At 35.2% G+C, this 23,630-nt stretch overlaps 1 protein-coding gene, 1 long non-coding RNA gene and 1 other non-coding gene across 7 annotated transcripts in view; 1 reads left to right on the forward strand and 2 right to left on the reverse strand.

Moving 5' to 3' along the window:
• FBXL17 (F-box and leucine rich repeat protein 17) overlaps positions 1 to 23,630 on the forward strand; it is a 574,971-nt gene that overhangs the window by 441,857 nt on the left and 109,484 nt on the right. The gene's annotated exons all lie outside the window — the stretch shown is intronic.
• The window catches only part of LOC143665525 (uncharacterized), a 39,770-nt gene that overhangs the window by 7,965 nt on the left and 8,175 nt on the right, over positions 1 to 23,630 (reverse strand). For 3 of the 5 annotated variants that reach the window (XR_013167029.1, XR_013167028.1, XR_013167031.1), the window contains exons 2-4: positions 14,879 to 14,950; positions 11,757 to 11,778; positions 11,515 to 11,596 (exon numbers count right to left, since the gene is read on the reverse strand). This is a non-coding gene — a long non-coding RNA (uncharacterized LOC143665525). The remainder of the gene's footprint in view (positions 1 to 11,514; positions 11,597 to 11,756; positions 11,779 to 14,878; positions 14,951 to 23,630) is intronic. The other 2 variants (XR_013167032.1, XR_013167030.1) reach the window with 1 other exon arrangement.
• Positions 21,219 to 21,320, reverse strand: LOC143665894 (U6 spliceosomal RNA). Its single transcript, XR_013167287.1, has one exon. It is a non-coding gene; the product is annotated as a U6 spliceosomal RNA (small nuclear RNA).

Here is a 23,630-nt window from a genome sequence, read left to right on the forward strand (position 1 = left end):
TTACTTTGATGGTCAAATAGCAAACACCCTTGAAATTTCCAACCCTCTTCTCTAGTCAATTTCCAAACCAAACTAATGACATAAGCTTGGAAAAGGGGAAAGGAGTGCAGGGGGATTTCAGATATCTCTCATTTGCCCAGTGTGTTCTGATACACACAACTTACACCCAGGACTCGAGCATCAATTGTGTTATCTGTAGATGATATATCTTGAGACCTTGGTTTAAACATTTATTTATACTGAAGTCTATTCTATGATTTCTTGTATTGTCTTTTCCTTATTTCCTCCAGTTACTTGCCATAACATGAAATATCCCAAAAAGCAAGAGAAGAATATCATTAAAGCATCATTTAAATGAAATGCGTTTCCTTTGCTGCTCACATCTTATCCCATGTGCTTGTGTCTTCACTGTTGTCAGAAGAAGCACAAATAGACAAACTGAGAGTGCAAACTCGACATAGGAAATCATGGACAGATTCCTCCTGCCCACCAGTTCTGTCTCTGTCACGGTCATCAGCACCACCTTGTCCATGACTTTATACATCAAGAGGCCTGAGAGGGAAGAAATTTTTGCCCAATATCTAATACTACTAATAATATTATAATATACTACTAATAATATAATATAATAATATTTAATACTGCATATAATTAATACATTTACACAACTCTTTGTTGACTGAGTTAGTATATTAGCTTCAAGTAAGCAAGAAGTAAGCATCAAATATCTTTCTTATATCAACTTCAGTAGTTCTTTATTTGAGGGAATCAAGCAATGAGAAGAAAAATTGCAGGTAGAGAAGCCTAGATTCTCCTGCTTTCTTAATAGTTAAAATGTTCTTTACACTTCTTGTAACAGCTGGAGAGACTTCTAAAATAAAGTCATGATTTTTCCAAGTGGTTGTATAGCTACCCTGAGAGAAATCAGCATGTACTGTAAAGAATATTTGGAGATTTATGATCCCTTGGAGAATGTTAGCAGACATCGTCCATTCTTCTCAGAAGCATATTTGTTATTAAACTTATTTTAACATTTTCTTATCTGTTTATAAGATGTTATCTATTTGTGGTTGAATATTAGAAAGGTACAAAATTGTTGGGGAAAAACCATCATCACCATCATTAAACATCCAAACAGGCATTCCAACTTTTTGTTTTATTTTCTATCCATATTCGTTAAATGTACTGCAAAACAAAAGTTTGGAATAAAATGTTTATATTGACTTTTGACATTGTACAGCCATTTGCAGCAGGCCCAATATTGGTATAATTATCTTCCTGATAGAATATTAAACATTGCCCCCCCCCAAATTAAATATTACATAGCAGTAAGTCAAATATTTGTAATTTTTTTAAATGAAAAATCAGATTTAATTAAGCTAGGAAAATCTGAGCATTCAAGTTAGGAGCGGGGTTCCTCATTGAACTTTAGAAATGGAATCATTGATATTATTTATAAACTTGTTATTTCAAAAACTCCAATTGTCATTGTAATAAAAGTTTCCAGCACTACTTAATCTAAAACAATCATATTTACAACAAGATTGTTTCAGATTTGCACATCCTTTTTCCTTTTGATTTTAGAATTCTTCATGTCTTACTAAAGAAATTAGTAAGTTCAACCTGCTCATTTCAGTTCAGAAGCCAGTTTCCACTAATCCTACTGCCATTACTATGGAAACATTTCAATAATAAAAAATGTTGTCCAAATCCAAGGCAGTGAAACATTTACCTCAAGTACTCTTTCATGTAATAGAGTGTGCCAAAACAAAACCTGCATGTTCATTGTAAAATACTTCACTTACATCTTCAACCTTGCATAGCATATAGAATAAAAAAAAATGTGGTAGTATTTAGCATTAATACATTATAAATTATTAGTATACTAAAACTGGAAAATATATATTATGATATTATTTCTTTATGCAATCTTGTGTTGCATAAAAAAAAGTTTTTACTTGAATTTGGGCCTAAACTTATTCAGCATTTCAAGAACTGTATTGAAAAATAAGACTATTGCAGGAAAGTGAATTTTTAAAAGTTTTTTGCAAGGCTTCTAAATTGATAAATTTGCTTCATCCACCCTGTCATTTTGTGGGTATGCCAATGAGCAAATAGTCAATACCTGAAGAAAAGGAAGGAAGAGGAGTATTTGAACATTATTTATAGGCAGTCTATAACTCAGTGATAAGACCACTGAATATCTAGGAATTAATTTTTTAAAATAACATTTTAATGAGAACTTTCTCAAATACTTTTGCTCTCAGAACAAAGACTATAATCCTACTATATTTTTAGGACTCCCATCTAGGGCAGGGTTTTGATATAAATAAATGAAGCATTAACATTATATGCAGACAGAAATGTATATGCCAGCAGAAAACTAAACGGGAGAATTCTGTTTATCCAATGTAATTCCAAGGTGAACTCACCAACTCTTTACTGAACATCACAGCTCAGATTTCTGTTCTTCTTTTGATATGTATTCCTTTTTCTGTTAACAGCGGATATCCCTTAATCAAATATTTCATAAATCTGCATGCGATGGCATACTTTTTGTTACCTTCCCTTAACACATTTCTATGCAGTTTTGTAAATATCTAACAACTCAGGGGTCTAAAATGACTGGACTTTGAACATATAGGACTTGGGAAATAGTCAATTAAGAGACTCTGTATAACAGTTGAATTTTTAGTCTATAAATATTTTTTATTAGCTTTCTGAATACTGTCTTGTATTTAGGATATTGCTGTTCATTGGCCCTGGTATATATTTTTTTCAGACAACACTTGCTTTGTTGTAGTAACATATATACAACAGGAAACCATCACTTTTAACTATGATTATAGTGCTCCTTGTGTGGACAAGCCACATTTTGTTTATCCATTCTCCTGTCCCAGAGCATTTTAGGTAGTTTACATCAGTGGCCATTGTGCATATATACTACTTTGAACCTTCCCCTACAAGTGTTGTTTTTTTTTTTAATTTGTTATTGTGAAAAATAACATAAATACAAAAAAGCAGTAAATTTCAAAGACTGTTTCAAATAACAGCACTACACTTAGCTGTAGAACAGATTTCAAAATTTGGTGTGGGTTACAATTCCACAATTTTAGGTTTTTCCTTCTAGCTGCTCCAAGACACTAGAGACTAAAAAAAATAGTAATATGATTCAGGAGAGCTACTCATTTATTAAATCCCATCTTCACTGTTGTAACTTCACCTTTTCCTTAGATCTTTCTCCCAATCCTTAGGGGTATTTGGACTATGCCCAGTCTAACTTTTTCATGTTGTAAAGGGCTGTCTATAATATTAGGATAGGAGATGGAACCAACTGACGTTCTGGAGAGGCTGACGCCTTTGGGTTTCTGGCCTAGGAACCCATCTGGAGGTTGTGGGTTTCTGGAAAGTAATCCTTCTGCATGGAACCTTTGTAGAATCTCAGATAGAGCCCTAGGTATTCTTCAGGGTTGGCAGGAATGGTTTTGGTTGGAGTTTGGCAAACCATGCTAAATAGCAACATCTAGCTGAAGCTTGTGTTAGCATAGTCTCTAGAAGAGCCTCTCAATTCTATTTGAACTCTCTCCGCCACTAATACCTTATTTGTTACAATCCCTCCCCCACCCCTTTTGATCAGAAAGGCCCTGGGGGTATTTTTTCTATATTTTGAAAATTATGGTAACAATGAGAGAAATGACACCAATGGGAATTGTTCTCGGATCAAATATTTTTGAGTAGAAATTATATTTATTTAACTAATTAAAAGTTAAAAGGTAGAAAGCCTTTACAACTATTAAGTCATATTTGCTTTACTCATTTTGTTTAACTGTGCGATTGTGTTTCTAGCTTAAATTTAGAAGATTCAGGAATCTTTTTGGCTTTTAAAGTTACTTTTTGCACCTAGTTTTGCCTCTGTGTGCATTTACTAAGTATTTTGTTGAATAAAACAACTTGATCCCATGGCAATACTACTATCCAAGTCACCTAGATTAATCAGGTTCCTATCTTTACTTTATATTAATTTAAATGTCTTTTTTTTTTTTTTTGCCCTTTGAAAAAGTGTTTATTGTGGTAACGTATATGCAACATAAAACTTCCCATTTTAACCACTTTCATGTATACAATCCAGTGATATTAAATATTAGATACATTCACAATATGGTGCTACCATCATCATCATCTATTACCAAAACTTTTTTAACACCGAAGTAGAAAATCTGCTCCCATAAATCAGTAACTCCCCATTTCCCTTCTATTTAGCTTCACCCCTGATAATCTGTACTCTACTTTCTATCTTCATGAATTTGCATAGTCTATTTATCTTGTATAAATGGAATCATATAACATATATCAGTTTGTATCTGATTTATTTCATTCAACATAATGTTCATTTCTTCTTACTGCTGAATAATATTCCATCGTATGTATATACTACATTTTGTTTATCCATTCATCAGTTGATTTCCGTCTTTGTTTCCATCTTTTGGCAATTGTGAATAATCCTGCTATGAACATCAGTGTGCAAATGTCTGTTCACATCTTTGCTTTCAGTTCTTCTAGGTATATATCTAGTAGTGGGATTGCTGAATCATGTGGTAGCTCTATACATAGCTTCTGAGAAGCTGCCAAACTGTTTTTCACAACAGCTATACCATTTTACATTCTACCAGCAGTGAATAAGTGTTCTTATTTCTCCACATCCTCTCCAACACTTGTAGCTTCCTGTTTATTTAATAGTGACCATTCTAGTAGGTGTGAAATGATATCTAATTGTGGTTTTGATTTGCATTTCCCTAATAGTGAAGCTGAGCATCCTTTCATGTGCATTTTAGCCATTTGTATTTCCTCTTCACAAAACTGTCTACTCCTGTCTTTTGCCCTTTGTTTAATTGGGTTTTTCATCGTTTTATTGTTGAGGTGTAGGATTTCTTTATTTATTCTGGGTATCAAACTCTTATCAGATATGTGGTTTCCAAATATTTTTCCCATTGAGTTGAAGAACAAAAGTATTCAATTTTGAGGAGGATCCATTTATCTTTTTCTTTTTTATTCATTGCTCATGTTTTGTGCATAGAGTCTAAGAAACTGCTACCTATCACTAGAACTTGAAGAATGTTTCCCTACATTTTCTTCTAAGAATTATATGGTACTAGTGCTTATATTTTTTGCTTTGATACATTTTTAGTTAATTTTTGTATAGGGTGTGAGATAAGGGTCCTTTTTTATTCTTTTGGATATGGATATCCAGTTCTCAACACCATTTATTGAAGAGACTGTTCTTTCCCTGTTGAGTGGACTTGATAATCTTGTAAAAAATTCAGTTGACTATAGATCTGAGGGCCTACTTCTTCTGAACTCTCAAGTTGATTCCATGATCAATATGTCTATCTTTATGCCAGTACCATGCTGCTTTGATCACAGTAGCTTTATAATATGGTTTAAAGTCTAAGCGGGAGTCCTCCAACTTCATTCTCCTTTTTCAAGATATTTTTGGATATTCAAGGCCCGTTACCCTTCCAAATAAATTTGATTATTAGCTTTTGCCTTTCTGCAAAGTAGGCTGTTGTAATTTTGATTGGTATTTCATTGGAATTGTAGATCAATTTAGGTAGAATTGACATCTTAACATTTAGCATTCCAATCCATGAACATTTATTTAGATCTTCTTTGATTAGCAATGTTTTGTAGTTTTCTGAATATAGGTCCTTTACATCCTTGGTTATGTTTATTCCTAAATATTTGATTCTTTTCTTTGCTATTGTAAATGGAATTTTTTCTTGATTTCCTCCTTGGATAGTAATTACCAATATATAGAAACACTACTGATTATTTCCAGTTGATCTTGTATCACACCACTTTACTGAACTTGTTTATTAGCTCTGGTAGATTTGCTGTAGTTTTTTGGGACTTTCTAAATATAAGATGATGTCATCTGAAAATTGTGAAAATTTTAGTTCCTTTCCAATTTGGATGACTTTTATTTCTTTTTCTTGCCTAATAACTAGAACGTCTAGTACAATGTTGAATAGCAATGATGACAAGGGGCATCTTTGTCTTATTCCTGATCTTAGAGGGAAAGCTTTCAGTCTCTCACCATTGAGAATGATGTTAGCTGTGGGTTTTTCATATATGCCCTTTATCATGTTGAGGAAGTTCCCTTCGATTCCTGCCTTTCGAAGTGTTTTTATCAAGAAAGGATGCTGAATTTGTCAAATTCCTTTTCTGTACCAATCAAGATGATCATGTGATTTTTTCCTTTTTTTTTTTTTTTATAGCTCAGATGCAGCTTCATTCAGTGTTTTAACATGACTACTTTACAATTAGGTATTATTGTGCTGTCCATTTTTGAGTTTTTGTATCTAGTCCTGTTGCACAGTCTGTATCCCTTCAACTCCAATTACCCATTATCTTACCCTGTTTCTAACTCCTGCTGGACTCCGTTACCAATGACATATTCCAAGTTTATTCTCGAATGTCGGTTCACATCAGTGGGACCATACAGTATTTGTCCTTTAGTTTTTGGCTAGTCTCACTCAGCATAATGTTCTCTAGGTCCATCCATGTTATTACATGCTTCATAAGTTTATTCTGTCTTAAAGCTGCATAATATTCCATCGTATGTATATACCACAGTTTGTTTAGCCACTCGTCTGTTGATGGACATTTTGGCTGTTTCCATCTCTTTGCAATTGTAAATAACGCTGCTATAAACATTGGTGTGCAAATGTCTCCCACTATTATTATAGAGATGTTTATTATCCCCTTCAGTTTTGCTAGTGTTTGCTTCATATACTTTGGGCACCTTGATTAAGTTTGTCTTATGATTGTTATTTCTTCTTGGTGAATTGACCCTTTTATTAGCATATAATGTCCTTTTTGTCTCATGACATTTTTGCGTTTAAAGTCTATTTTGTCTGATATGAGTATAGCTACTCCAACATTTTGTTTTTTTTTGGTTACCACTTTCGTGCAATATCTTTTTCTAGCCTTTCACTTGTACCCTATTTGTATCTTGGTGACTAAAATGAGTCTCTTCTAAACAACATACAGATGGATTATATTTTTTATTCATTCTGCCAATCTGTGTCTTTTGATTGGGGAGTTTAATTCAATGTAATTACTATAAAGGCAGTACTTTCTTCCAACCATTTTATCTCTTGGCTTTTATGTGTCATATCTATTTGTTCTCTCTTTTTATCCTACTAATTACCTTTACTGATAATCTTCATTTCTGTACTCTCCTCCAAGTCTCTCTTGTCTTTTCTTTTCAGCCAGCAGAACTCTCTTTAATATATTTTTTTGTGTGGGGGTGGGGGCAGGTCTCTTGCTGATGAACCCTCTAAACTTCTGTTTGTCTGTGAATATTTAAAATTCTCCCTAATTTTTTTTCTCTTTCATTATTGAAGGACAGTTTTGCTGGATAAAAAAATTCTTGGCAGCAATTTTTCTCTTTCATGATCTTAAATATAGCATACCACTGCCTTCTCACCTTCATGGTTTCTGATGAGAAATCAAAACTTAGTCTTATTTGGCTTCCTTATCTGTGGTGAATTGCTTTTCTTTTGCTACTTTTAGAATTCTCTTTCTCCTTGGCTTTTGATTAGTATGTGTCTTGGAGTGGGCCTACTCAGATTTATTCTGTTTGAAATATGTTGGGCTTCTTTGATTAGCATATTTATATCTTTTTTAAGGGTTGGGAAATTTTCAGCCATTATTTTCTCAAATACCCTTTCTGGCCTTTTTTCCTTCTCTTCTCATTCTGTGATAGCTTTGATGCATATGTTTGCATGCTTTTTTGGTCAGTCATTTCCCTGAGACCCTGCCGCAGTTTTTCAATTCTTTACTCTATCTGATCTTTTTTCCATTCAAATTCTAATGATCTGTCTTCTAGCTCTCTGATCCTTTATTCTGCCTCTTCAAATCTGCTGTCACGTGCCTCTAGTGTATTTTTAATTTCATCTATAGTATCTTTCATTTCCATAAGATCTGCTCTTTTTCTTTGTATATTTTCAAGTTCTTTTTTATGCTCACACTGTATCTTTTTAATATATTTATATGCTCATTACTTTCTTCTTAATTACCTCTTCAACCATCTCTGAATTGATTTAGGAGATTTGTTTCAACATCTTTGATTAGTTCCAAATTCTGTATCTCCCCTGACTTTTTAATTTGTCCCTTTGACTGAGCCGTATCTTCCCACCTTTTAGTATGCCTTGTGATTTTTTTTTCTTTTTTTTTGCTGCAGTAAAGGTAACTAGTAGGATATCTAGATATCTGATTATCTTCATGGTTTTATTCTGAAGGCCATTTTCCTTCTTGCCTAAGATTCTGTTGTTGATTGGGTTTGTATTAAGGCTTATCTTTGACAGTTGGCTCATCAGTATTTCCCAGCCAAAACAGGGCCAGGTGCCTATGCAGGGTACATAGATCAGACCCAAAGGGCCCTGAGAAAGGCCTGGAAAGACTCCAAAGAGCCCCCCCCCCCCCACTTTCTTTTTCCTTTCATGTCACCAGGCTATACTTTCTTGCCTGCCCAGCAAGTGGCACTCCTTGCTACTTATTCCCCTTAACCTTAGGAAACAGGCTGTTATGGCTCTTTCCAGTTCCTCTGACACAGTTGAAACAGTGGTACATGGCATCATTTGATGGGATTGGGCTGAAACTGTGGGCATCCCATGTTCTAACTTTACCAGTCAATATCAGGCTCAGATTGGGCTTCCCTTGTGTACTTGGGGTGAAGGACTCCCACAGCCATCTCAGTCCACAGCCACCCTCAGGCTAGGATCAGGTCACCTGCCACAGCTTCCTTCAAGGATGGGAGACAGCCACCAAGAGCTGTGGGAGGAATTACTCTCAATCTCTGACCATAGTTTCTCAGTCTCTTCATCCCACACTTCCCTAGATGCTGTATTGAACTCCCCTGGTCACTGGATCCCCAAAACAGTTGACTTGGACAATTTCTGCCTGACTACTAACTGCTTTGGGAGAGAGGTAGGTTCTGCCACTCTCTCCCTAATCCTCCATTTTCAAAGCTCCTCCCTTAAATTTATTTTTACATTTTTATTTATTAATTATTTGGTTGTTTTTCTAAGTTCCATAGTGGCAGTAACCAGCATGGTAAATACCACCATTGCAAACCTTGGTTATAATTTTATCTTTCTGCTTTGTAAATAGCAAATCTATGCAAAGTAGTATAATTCCTTCTGTGGTGAAGTATTAAGCCACAGAGAGCAAAGGAAAGCAACAGATGGAGTCATTATCAATTTCGTATCATCTTTAATTCCATCATTTAATAAAAATTTGTCCAACTAGATCTATCACAATTAGGGAAGTTTTATTTTTTTAGGAGATTACCCCCTTAATTTATTAATGTAAACCATACAGGCCTGTTGATTAGAGATCTTCAAGATTCCTTCCTGGTGCCCATATTAGATTGTGTTTTGCATTTTCATTATTTCATGATGTCAGAATTAAAGGCATATTGATTAGGTCTGGAGATTACACTAAGCTACCAGGGGTTACAAACACTTGGGAAGTTAGAACTAGAATTCAAAATGAGCTTAATAAATTATGTGTCGCATTTCAAAAATATGGAACACATTCAAGGTTATATGCTGAGAGAGAAAAGCAAACTAAACTGTCAGCAGAGGGAGAACGATAGTCTGAGTACAGATATGACAAGAAAAGACTGTGAGCTCAAGGCGAGATGGCAGAATGCTGTGGGTCTCTAAAAACAAGGCTATGAAAGTTAGCTTTGCTCTGCAAAATGCACTTTGAGCTCCTATGTGGCAAGAACTATAGAAAATTAAAGCAATGTGCACCCTAGAAGAGGCTCTATGCCCCAAAGCTCCAAATCCATCAGGTTCATGGAAGCAGACCCAGAGGGTATTCCGTGTGCTCAAGACACCTTTGAACCAGTGTCCACAGAGAGTATGTGTACCAGGCCCTCTTCAAACATCACACATTCAGAGAGTGCAAGAGAACTAACAGACACAGAGAGGTGGTAAGCTTATTGGCTTTTAGCAAAACCTGCTATAAACCCATATGATACTGGGATTTAGGGAGTTAAGAAGTAATCCTTTGTTATGTTTAGCATGGTATAAGCTTTTATTAAACAATTTTGTCGACTTTGAGTTTCCACGTTTTAAAAGGAAGTGTGAAAATTGGGAAAGGTCTGTAAAACATACTTAATGGGATATAAAATAGGACATATGGGGAAAGATTAAAGGAGTTGTACTGCTTAACCAGGAAAATAGAAAGCTAAGAGATGACTTAGTAATTGTCTTGTTACAGTATATAGAGGCTTATCATAAGACTGCTGCCCAGTTATTCTTCCATATAGCAGGAAAAACAAGAAAATTAAAGTTGCATGGGAGAGCTTGCTCTTATACAAGAAGGAATTTCTTGATCATAAAAGATCATTAAGCGTTGTCTAAGAATATCAAGAGATAGAATATAATCTTTGAAGATGTTTAAAATGGAATGAATACCCACCTGACTGGAAGGCTTATGCACTGATCTGCTTGATAGTAGAATTGACTCAAGCAACCTCTTGGGGAATTTAACAGGTTTATACTGATTATAAAATATCATGATCATCTTCCTTTCTTATCCATCAAAAATAAAAAATGTGTATCTATTATATTATATCAAACCTTTACTTGACAATTTCAAAAGATGCCTCTGTTTACTATATTTCTACCTAAATTCACTTTTTATTTTCTGCTTTATTTTGTTCATTCAACAGGTATCTATTGAGTGTCTGTTTTGTGCAAAGCACTGTGCTAAGAGCTGTGAGTGATAGAATAAATAACTGGGCATTCCTTTATTCTTCCTTTGCAAACATTTGCTTGGTACCTAATGCTGAGAATCCAAATCTATATACAAAGAAGCCATGACCACCACTCTAAAGAACTTACAATCTAGTGAGTGAGCATAATAAGTAAGCAGAGAATTGTAGTGCAGTATGATAAATCTTGAGCCAAAGGTATGGGCAGGTGGCTTTGAAAACACATGGAATATAGTGGATGCATCTAGTACAGACTGGAGTGGGTTGAGGTGGTGGGGCTCCCTGCCAGAGGAGATGACATATGAGCTGAATTGGTGTGTGGGAAGGAAGACCAGTGTGCTCTAAAATGCCGAGAGGACTACCATATGAGCTGATTGTTTTCTATCCAGCAAGATGTATACTCACAGGAAATAAAACATTTTTTCATTTATCAACATTTTAATTATTGACTCTGTCCTCTTCCCTTTCTTTGATCTTTAAGTAAACAGTGAAATCTGATTTATAGTCAATTCTGCTATAATACAACAGATGTGTTCATTAAAAAAAACACCACATTATACAAAACTATAGCTTATGGGAGAATGAGGTTTGGGGCAACCCCCCAGAAACTTCATCAGTAACACATAAAATTTTTAAAAGATAGGAACCTAATATAAATTAGTAGGACAGCATTATATATGTTAAATTGTTAAAATCAAGATCCCACAATCAATATGGCAGTTTACCTTTAAAAAGTCCTGAAGTTTACTTATGAAGCTCAGTATCAGAAGAGTTACAGTGAAGTAGTGGCAGTAGGAGTATCTGAAACTGGACAGAAAGTTGTTACAACACATGTAGGTGGGTGTGGCTCATAACTGGCTCAACGCAAAGAAGATGAAATGCTGTCACTGGTAGCTGGTTTAGATGTGTGCTTGTGTGCGTTTTGTGTATTTCTACGGAGCTCAGTCCTGCAGTTTTCTGCAATCACCTGGTGTTTCTGGTAAAGAAATCTGCGTAAGCAAACATGAAATTTGCATTATTCTCACATTGTTCCCTAGTTTATCAAACCTGTTAGAACAAATTTGTGTTTTCAACACAAGCATTAAAACGGAACTGATTATACATTGTTCAAATCAGATTCATTATTTTTTTATTTTATCTCCTAATATTTCTTTCATATAGTTCCCATTGGGTATTTCAAGAATTCCTCATAAATCCAGTTTCCTACTTAGTTAATGTTGATACAAGCAAGTTCCACTTCTTCCAGAGCAATGTTTCCCTTTGGAACCGAGGTGCATCTACAGGAAATTTGACAAAGCAGTTGAAGGGCATATGAGTGCAAATAGTTCTGGTGTTTTTGTTTGTTTGTTTGTTTTGCAATTGAAGGGCACGTGAGTGCAAATAGTTCTGGTGTTTTTGTTTGTTTGTTTGTTTTGCAGTTGAAGGACACATGAGTGCAAATAGTTCTGGTGTTTTTGTTTGTTTGTTTGTTTTGCAGTTGAAGGGCACGTGAGTGCAAATAGTTCTGGTGTTTTTGTTTGTTTGTTTGTTTGTTTGTTTTGCAGTCTGAAACTCCATAGCTGCAGCAGTCCCTGGGGAGATGCGGTAACAAGGACAGTAGGTCTTTTTTTGACTCAGGCAAGGTAAACAAAGGAAAAGTCAGACAAGAGTGGAACTTTGGTAGTGAATCAGCCTCCATACCTGAGGAACTCAAGTCAAACCAAGAGAGCACTGCATGCAAAAATCAGAGTGTTGCCTTTTAGTAGGGAACCAGTCAATCCAAAGAACTGATCTATTCTTTCTGCTTTCTCCTTTTTTTCAGTTGTGGTGACAGCTTCTGCCCCAAGAAAAGAGGGAGCTTCCACTAGATGAAGTTAAAGTTAGGGGCAAGGTCGTAGCAGCTGGGAGTCAGTTCAGACAATATCCCTCATTAGAAACCTGTCCTCCTGAAACATTTTCCCCATAGAAAATATAGAAAAGATGTTTTGTATCTATGCAGTGTGGTCAGCATCCACTCACTTAATTCAAGTGTTCCAGTAAAGCAAACAGCTCTCAGTTATGTTTTTCCAAGTTAGGGAAAAAGAGACAGTTTTGGTTTAGATTTGGGAGCCACCATAGGTACATCATAGTGTGTTCTCAAAGTGGCCAGAATCTTTTTGCTCATGCTGAGCCCCGGATTCTCAAGGCAGGTAGGGAGGTGAGAGTCCTGTCTGACCACACCTAACTCCCAGATTAGACAGCCCCTGCATAAAAATTGGAAGCTGGAGGTTTAAATTATACCAGGTGATAAAATCCTTACATAGCCTGAAGCAAACATTCACCTGATAAAAATGTTATTGTATGTTCTCTCTTCAAAGCCTTAAAAAATGCTCGGGTTAATTAGATTTCCAAATATGCAAATGTGCACTAATGAGGTTTTTCTGAAATGTACCATTTTAAAATTATGTACCATGGCATTAATGTTCAAAATACTGAATTGTAAGAAAGACTATGCCTGAATAGCTTACAAGCATATCACATAAATTCATAATTGATCAAACCTATTTATTCCCCACTGTCTACATTATACTGTTCAAATTAGGTTAGAAATTTTTATGGAAATTAGGTTCCCTAGCATGCTTTAGGGGAAGATCAAGGAGTAGTTTAAATTACAGTAGTAGTTCTTAAAAAGTGCCAATTCACTTGCCTGATAGAGTTTCCAACATGCTCAATTTAGGAAACAGGAAGCTTCTACAACCTAAGACCATGGAAAACCTGAAGGAAACACCAACACCAACTTTGATCTTAAGGGAAAAATATTTTAGCAAGGCCATCTGCAATGATTTAATATTGTTCACCTGCTTGTTCCATAAATATTTTTAAGATTTTAACTACCAAATAATTTTTTTATTGAAAGATTAGGTTTTCCTTTCAATGTCATTTGTTTGTATATTCTTTAAAAATTGTTTTCTGATCAACTGAAATGTTTACACTTGTGTCAGTTAAAAAATTATTCTTTTTTTTTCTGGAAATATTTCTAAAATGCATTACATTCTTCAGTGCTGAATACTGCAACTGGAGTATACAGAATTTAATCCAACAATTTCTGGACGAGTCAGATGCACTGTGCCCACAAGGGCCAGTCAAGTATGGAAAGCTATTTACCTACAATTTCAATGACCTAGACCGTGGGGCAGCAAATTTTTTCAGGGAAGGGCCAGATAGAAAATATTTTTTATTTTGTGGGCCACAATGTCTGTTTCACAGCTACTCAGTCCTGCTACTGAAGTGTGAAAGCAGCCATAAACAATTATAAATAAAGGGGTATGACTAGTTTCCAATGAAACTTTATCGTAAATTAAGTTGGTGAGTTGAATTTGGCCCACAGGCTATGGCTTGACAATTTTTCATTCTGGCTACCATTTTTTCAAGTTATACTTTTTGAGTCATTTCTTGATATTTTGACATTCTTATGTCCACTTTCTATTTGCTGCTTTTGAATATGCCCTGGGTTACAAAGGAAAAAAAATTAGCTTAGAATCTTCAAGTGGGGATCAAAAGGACTCTTCTGGTGAATAAAGTGCATAGTGCCTTAATTATGCTTGCTAACAGGTCATTTTTGTTTCTTTCTTGGTTCTTGACCAGAGAATTGACATGTGAGATAAACTTGGTACTAAAAGAACTTTTTTGGGGTTCAACGGGTTCTTGTAACTGTTTATTACGTTTACTTATGCATAAGAACAAAGTTTTCAACTACATTTTCATGGGCATAGTTTAGTGTGTCTCGTCCAGTCTTTTCCATATTTATGAATAGTCTATCAAGACTAACAGATGTGTCTACTAAAGAGACTAAATTGCATTTTCAGATGAAAAAAACTTGCCCTGCCCTCACCATGATCAGTGTACTATAATGTTTTATGCTTACTCTTTACTTTATTCACATAAGTAAACTTTTTTCTTGAGTTATCTGGAACACTTAAATCTGTACCCATAGCTTAGCTGTTGAAAACACTGTATCTGGGTTCAAATCATAGTTCTGACACTTAAAGCTGTGTGATCTCAAGCAAGTTACTTAACTTTTCTGAGCATCAACACTTTCATCTATAAAATAGGGATAACACACCTACCTACCTGAGAGCCTTGTTCTGTTTCTTTGATGTATTGCTGACATATCTTCCTCCTTCTTCTCCTCCTCCTCCTTTCCTACAATGACACTCATATCAACTATAAGTTTAAAATGTAACATGCTATTTAAATTATACTATCATGTTGATGTTAAGGCCCTTTTTCTTTCTAGTTCATCATTCAAGCAGATAATACCTGAGATTTGATAAAGTAATTTATCTTGCCTTATAAGAGGTGGCCTCAGTAATGCAAAGGCATAATAGGAAGTTAGGATTTGTAACATAAAACGCTATATCCAAGTACAGAAAATGCTGTTTTATTCTCTTTGCTTTTACATTGTTAAATGTTTAAGGTATACTTTGTACATCAAATTCTGTATACATGCTAGGTAAAATATTGAAAATTTTGTATATTGAAAATGTTGCATTACGCAGTTCCTAAAATACAGTCTGCCAGCACTAGGAGAAAGTGATAAGCTTACCTGTCAACATTGATCTGTAAATTCTTTCATACTTACACATCCAAGAAGTTCTGGACACTAGTATTCAGTAGTCAAGTATTCAGTTTCATAGTTACTGCCACCACATGCGTTTAGGAAGATGTAGCCTCTTAAGCAGCAACTGCCCAACAGTTATTCTTTTAATAATTTCTATAGAAACATCTCCCTCAATTTCTTTGCTATACGCGATTTAGAACTGTATACCCTGCAAGAGTATCTAAATCCACAAGGACCTCAGTAACAGTATGAATAGCACTGTTTTATGGAAAGTGCCTTGCGTGGGTGATTAACAACTCAGGTTCTTATCTTCTCATGCTGCTACAGCACAGTGGTATCCAGAGCAAGTTGTTTAACTTCCCTGGCAAGAGTTGCCCCATCTTTAAGAGGAAGGAATTTTTATTTCGTGATGACAGAAAAAGACATTTATGTACCCTTCTTTTGAAAATCACCCCCAAAACAAGGAAAAAAGAAACACAAACAAGAAGTTCAATTTTGATTAAAGTAGCTCCAGAACCCAACCTGTGAAGCTGGAAAGCTGATGGAAGAATGATAAGTGATTTAATATAGACAAAGGGGGCCAAACAGCAGGTTGAGAGTACCAAAGAGCGCGAAATGATTTGTCTCCCAAAAAGGTTACAGAAATTGGAGGCCAGGTCCTAATAGAAGCTTGGGGTAGTGAAAAAAGGGATTGCTACAAAGTATGTTGGAACTAGACTCCAGATCTTCGTCTCTCCCTCTCTAAACTGCCCCTGGTTGGATGACTTCACCTCTTCCATCCCCACGGGAGATGATGTTCTCAGAAATATTAAATCAGAGTCTCAGGACTTGTCGACAGCAGGAACGGTTACGGGGGAGGGGGAGACACCATAATGAAACAAGGGTGAAAGTCTCATACTAAATATGCGATTCCAGCCCCTGAGGGACTTCAAAAGTCAAAGTCAGAGCTTATTCCCCTAAGCCATTTCACTAGAGGAGTCTTAACTGATTTAAAATGATGGAGGTGAAAAGTCAAAGCAATGGCTGAAAGAGTTGAACTTAATTTCCTCTTGAGAGGAGGAGGGGAGAAATGAGACAAGCACTTCAATGTTTTTAATAGTTCTCTTAGTATTGTTTGATTCTTCAACAGTTTGCATATAATACTTTGCCTTTCAAATTTAAATTTAATTTAAAATAAATGAAAAATATAAATAAGGGAAGATTTTCAAAAGCCCATACTGTTTCTTGCTCTTTTATGCTTATTATAGTCATATTTAATCATATTGTCATTTACAGAAAATATTGTTTCTAGACTCTTAATTCTTTCCCTAAGGGGAAAAAATTCACAAACAGCTATTTCTAAGGAGTGCTAATTGGTGTCATCGTGTTTCATGTGTAATGTATGTTTGTATTTAGATGCATATTTTTCCATCTAGAAATTATATGTCTGTATACTAGATGATGTCTACTTCAATATCCCTAAATTGGGCCTAATGCAGAATTTCTAACAGGGTAATCTATACTGGGTCTAACTTCATTTCTGATTTTTTCCGTGAGGAAATCATTTGCTAAATAATGGAATTGGGTATGTTTAAAAGCATATTTGGGGAAGAAATGTCCTATCTAATATCAAGCACCTTTGCATTTGCATATAAACTGTGTGCTAGTTTCAAAGGGTCTTACCTGTACCTTAAAGAAAGCCTGGGATTTTTTTTATTTGCAGCATCTTATTTCCATACAGAAGTATCTCATTAGCCTATTCATTCATAGGCCTACATTTTAATTCATTTTTATGAATCTAAACAATGAATTGATCTAACAGACATTAATAAGTGTTTTTCAATAGACTTCTACAGTTGATTTATATGGTTCTTTATGTGTGCTCCTCTGAAAAGACCATTTTAATCTCTTGTTTTTATTTTCCAAATATATAAGGGTCACTAAACTCCTTTAGAAAACTTCTTTTGAATCAGTCATTCTTTGTGTGGAAAAACTACAGTATATCCCTTAAATGAAATTCAATCAACTACTTTTATGGTAACAGGGCTTAACATACATCAGTGAAAATACTCACACAAGCTCTTAAGATCAAGGCATTTGTTTCAGCTGACTTTAGTATGTACTTATCCATTGTGCATCAAATAATGAGCAAAATAGCCAGACTTCTAATAAGCAAGTACAATATAGACAAAAGAGAACACTGATTTCAGGTCCTAGTGTCAAATGCAGTAAAACACTCTGTTTACAGCAGGTCAGGTTTGGGTTTACAATTAGCACTAATTACTGAGAAAAAAATCAAAACCACAGCTTTAAGGAAGGACACTTTTCACTACAAGATCAAAGCCAGTCTCTGCAGAATAGGGAAACCTCCACCACTTAATTGCACTGAAGTGCTAATTGGATTGTAAGGTCCTTTCATGGGTTCCTCCAATTAGCCAGCCATCCCTGACGAAATCCGCAAAGAAGAGATTATGAGTTCTTAGAGCTTTTGTCTATATGGTTGTGATTTGTATACCTGAGTGAATGTGGCCTTGCCTTCTTTTTATGTAAATTGAGGTCTTTGGGGTCTCAGTTATTAGCTACCTAAAAATAGTCTTGAAGGTAAAGCTATCCATTCTATATAAAATCTTAACTGTGTGCTAATGATAATGGGACAACATTCAATGGGAACCATCATTTTTGTTAAGTTTCCTAAATTTAAAATAGGAGATTTGGTTGTAGCTTCTTGGTTCAGGATCGCCATGTCATGCAGTTAAGATATTTGTATTACATTTAATATTAGTTTTATATTTTAGTACTCTTCACTTTGGGTAATTTTGTAACAGGGATAGTAAATCCGTAATTCATGGTGTTTATTCACTAAGTCATCATTTTTATCCCTGAGAATTATTCATGGATTTAATTGTGCTTTGCCTATACACCGTGTATCCCTTGTGATTTTTATTGTTGTTTGATCATATAAGGCAGCAACAAATCTGCCAGCTTACCACGTAAAAGCTCATATGAACAAGTGATCTCTTTGGGCAAAATTATCCATTTGGGAAAAGAAAATCATACACTTTTGCTCGATGCCAGGTCGTCCACACAGAAAGTAAAGCGGAAAGTTGGCAGCTGTGCAGTGAATTCACCCAATTAGATTGGGACCATAATAAATCTTAAAAGCTCTTACTGGCATAAAAACGATTCCATTGTATTCACATTCCTCAGTATTTGTTTGTGCATTTACCTAAGTGATAAATGTGCTAGATCTCCTTTGTACTGGCCAAGGGAGACATGCTTAAGCATTTATCTAGGAATTTTAGATGTTCTGAGTTATTTGATCATCAGTCTTATTAACTAGAAAAGAATCCACTCTCCACACTTTTTCTTTCTGTTATATGAACCTTAGAATGCTTTTCCAAATAATAAATTGTTGATTTGCATCTCTAAAATTTGAGTATGCTGAAAGGTGGCAGAACAGCAGAAAAGTACCATGATTTTTATACTCTGAGGGTTATATGTGCTTCAAGCTTGGTTTTTGTATTTTATAGTAAATAGACATACTGTGATAATAATGGTATCTGTGATGTATGCTGTTGGTACTATGAGGCATTTTACATATTTTTCCTTACAATAACCCTCAAAATAAACTAACAAACAAACGTAGCACTGTCCTCATTTGACAGATAAGAAAACTGAACCTTGCAAAGGTTTAGTAGCATAACTGTTAAATACCACAACTTCTTACTGGAGGAGCCAGGATTAAAATCCAGGTTTCTTTGATTTGAAAGCCTTTGCTCTCAGCACATTAAAATTAGTGGTAAAATTACAAATTGGGAAAAAGACATGAACAGACTCTTCTCAGAAGAGGAAATACAAATGGCTATCAGGCACATGAGAAGAGGCTCAACTTCCCTTGCTATTAGGGAAATGCAAATAAAACCACAATGAGCTATTATTTCACACCCACCAGAATGACCATTATCAAAAAAAATAAAAAAACAGAAAACGACAAGTGCTGGAGAGGATGTAGAGAAAGAGGTACACTTATCCACTACTGGTGGGAATGTGAAATGGTACAATTGCTGTGGAATGCAGTTTGGCGATTCCTCAGGAAGCTAAGTATAGAATTGCCAATGATCCAGCAATACCATTGCTAGGTATCTACTCAGAGGACATGAGGGCAAGGACACAAATGGACATTTGCACACCAATGTTTATAGCAGCATTATTTACAATTGCCAAGAGACGGAAACAGCCCAAATATCCATCAGCAGAGGAGTAGCTAAACAAGCTGTGGCATATACATTCGATGGAATATTACACAGCTATAAGACAGAATAAAGTCATGAAGCATGTAACAACATGGATGGACCTTGAGGATATTATGCTGGGTGAAATTAGCCAGAAACAAAAGGATGGTCTCACCGATAAGAACTAGCATTAATGAGTAAATTCGTAGAATTTATTCTTATGCATTATGTAGCTATCCCCTTTTAGTTTATGGTGTATTAGATTGGCTAGAGGGAAGTACCTGAAACTGTAGAGCTGTGTTCCAGTAGCTGTATTTCTTGAAGATGATTATATAGTGAAAGAGCTTTTGCCATGGTACTGTGTGATTGTGAAAACCTTCTGTCTGATGCTCCTTTTATCTGTAGTATGGACGGATGAGTAAAAAATATGGATAATAAATAAATAAATAAATAATAGGGGAAACAAAGGTTAAAATAAATTGAGTAGATTGAAACTAGTGGTCAGTGAAAGGGACTGTAAAGGGTATGGCATGTGTGAGTTTTTTCTTTTTTCTTTCTTTTGCTGAAGAGATGCAAATGTTCAAAAAAATAATGATGGTGATGAATACACAACAGAGCCATTGATTGTAACCATGACAAGAATGTTTGTATGTCAAGAATGTTTGCATGTTTGTTCGTTGCTTATAAAATAAAATGTTTTTTCATGTTCTAAAATTGATTGTGGTAACGAATGCACAATTCTCTGATTACATTAACAGCCATTGATTGCATACTTTGAATGTATTGTATGTTATGTAAATATAAATCTATCTCAATAAAATTGCTTTTAAAAAAGTTAAAAATTAGTGCTAGATTACATCCCTCTTCTTGGGGTTAGTCTTAGCACTTTGCTCAATTTTATAGGACTCATCACAATTTGTATCTATATGATGTTTTTGTTTAATTTCTTGATCCCCATTTTGGAAGCAAAGAATCATGTCCTCCTTGTTCATCAGGGCTCCTCCTAGTGCCTGGCCCACAGCAGGCCCCTCAGTGAATGATGGATGCAGGTGCCAGCTCCAGAGCCGTAGGCTGTAACTCCCACTGAAAACCTGTATGCAAACTAACAAAGTTCTGGTGTGATTGAAATATGTTTACTTTGGTAAAAGACCAGGACTCTAGAATCTTAGAAATAATAAGAAAATATTTCATTCTTTGATAGGTGAGATTGTCCCTTCCAAATATTTTGTTTTATTTTCCTTACCGTGAATATATAAGTTTGTTTCAAATGAAAATCTTCCCTAAAGGAGGCTGGGTTTCGTACCATGAAATTATTCAAATAGTTTTGCAAAATTAGATTATAGGATGGCATGCATTGTTTAAAATAATTATCTTCTCTTACAATTTTCAACTTTTGACTAATTTGGTCACAAATACTATTATCTACAAATTCTCCAATATAGACCTCAAAATAACTAAAGTTGTCAGAAGAAAATTATTGGCTGTATACATGTATTGACATGCACTTCTTATTTATGAAAAAATAATACTTAGCATATGGATAAAAAATTTCCTTCACATAAAATAGCAAGTTGTTCATTTTAAGTGTTACTTAAAAGTTGGAGAGAAACCAGACCTTAAGACATCTTTTTTTTTCTTTTTAAATTTCTCTTGATGAATTTGTGTGTCATCCTTGCGCAGGGGCCATGCTAATTTCTCTGTATCGTTCCAATTTTAGTACATGTGCTGCCAAAGCGAGCACCTTAACACATCTTTTAAAGTGCATTTAATAGTATATGAAATATTTGGCATGCGGGGTGGTAAGAATATTTCTACTTCATCGGGGTGGTTCTTCCTATTACTCGGTACTCAGCTCAGATTTCACTTAGATTCTCAAGGAAACCTTCTCTGGCCCCATGCTTGTGTGCCGCTCCTCTTTACTCCCCTATCACCTTAGGTAACCCCTTGTAACCTGCATCATGTTTTCTTAAGAATAAATACTTAGTTGTCCTTCTTTCCCTTTAGATTGGAAACTCCCTAAGGTTTAACACCATGGCTTAATAAAATTTGTCCTAGCACAGTGCATGGCACAGAGGAGGCAGTCAATAAATAGTTAATACAGTATCATATTTTTTCCAAATGTAATCAAATGTAATCAATTTGTCAGACCCCAGTAAATGGATTGCTAGGTTTGTATTTTCAGTATATTCAAAAATTTTTTGAGATTACTGTTAAGAAGAGAATACTCAAATGAAGAACTCTGCATGTTGGGTAATGTAGTGAGGACAAGATGAGTTCCAGAACCATGGGTAGGTGAGTGAGCTTTGCCTTGCCCAAATGAAAAGCAAGGCATCTAGAGTAGAAAAATTAAAAAGGAATTGAGAACTGACAGGAATGATAAAATTCTCCAAATTGCCCCTGTCCATATCATTCTGTTCTTGATTAATCTGAATATCAGTTTTCTCAACTGAATAAGGCCCTAGGACTTCTGTGTCACATGGGAAGGAAGGTACACAGATTAATTTTAGTCACTGAGAACAGATCTACTGAATCATTCCCTGCAGTATTTTATTACAAAGTGTTGAATAAACCTCACAGAAATTTTCTTTCTTGTGAGACCAAATTAGTTCTAAAAGACAAGAAAACAAAGTGTAAAAGAAGCAACAAACTCTGAGGTCATTTCTAGGCAAAGCTTCAGCTAACCACTTTAAGCTCATATTGGGAGGCAATTGAGAACTGTAATGTTTTTAGTAACAAATGACAGACCTAGTCCCCATATTATAAGAATTATTATAATGAAATTTTACACATGGGGAATATCACTTTTTTGCATAATAAATGCCACTCTTACTAAACTAAATACAAGATGGAGTAGTAAACATATTTTTCATGGTGTGGCCATTGAAATATATAAGTAAACGAGTGAATTTGATCAGTGAATGAAAGGGGTAAGTGAAATTGATTGGAACCAGGTAGATGGTAGTTGAGGCACATCACAAAATATTTATAGAAATAAAATCTTTTCCAGTAATAAAAAGTTCATGTATATAATGTGTGTGTTTATAATTATATAGCAGCCCTTTATAGTAAATAATGTTTATGACCCAAACTCCTTAATTTTCTGTGTAACTGACTAAAGTCAGCTGAAAACACATCAGATACTTATAAAGTATTCTTAAACACCCCTACTACACAAAATACCCTTTGTACTCTCCTAGACCCTGGGCTAGGGGATCTATCTCCATGAAATTGATCATTTCATCTATCTGCATCCCTAAACTAGAGTTAGTGGCCAACCCTCCATCCAGAGGACCCTCACATGAGAACAATTCCTTGGCTCAACAGTTGATCACAAATCTCATGGGGTATTGTGCATTTAAGAGAGGTCCCTTTCATGTAAACACTAAGGCTGTTACCATAGAGACCACATGATCAAGTCACTTCCTGATGCTTAAACATCTGATCTTCACGGCTTTACTAATTTCCACAGAACTTTGACCATACTTGACATTTTAAACTCTAATATGCCAGAATTCAATTTTGCTTTCCGTATGCTGTATGGCAGGGGTCACATTTCATTCTTTATCCATGTGAGTATTCTGTTATTGCAGCACCATTTGTCGAATTTTTGTTTGTTTTTCTTGGTTTGTTTTCTGGGATGTGCCTGGGCCTGAAATTGAACCTGGGTCACCCATATGGCAAGCAAGAACTCTACCACTGAACTACCCTCACACCCAGAAATCATTTTTAAAAAAGTTTTTGCTCTCCTCATCATTCATAAAGCTAAAGATACAACATTTTGAAGTACTGAAACCTGATGCAATTATTCCATCACATCCTTGTCCTTATCTTTGTGACAAGATTATTTTTAATTTAACCTTAAATGTTATTCTTTTAATTTAGATATCTGAGAAAGCTTAGGCCTACCTAATATGAAAAACATGAGTCATGGGGTGTTAGCTGGCAACACATTATCTAGGAAGAGAAGGGACTGTAAGAAGAGACTGTTGAGAGGTATGCCAGGAGCACCAATATAATCACTCATTTTAGAGCCCTTGAAGCATTCCTTGAT

Source organism: Tamandua tetradactyla, chromosome 21 (genome assembly GCF_023851605.1).
Source record: "Tamandua tetradactyla isolate mTamTet1 chromosome 21, mTamTet1.pri, whole genome shotgun sequence".
Taxonomy (NCBI): domain Eukaryota; kingdom Metazoa; phylum Chordata; class Mammalia; order Pilosa; family Myrmecophagidae; genus Tamandua; species Tamandua tetradactyla.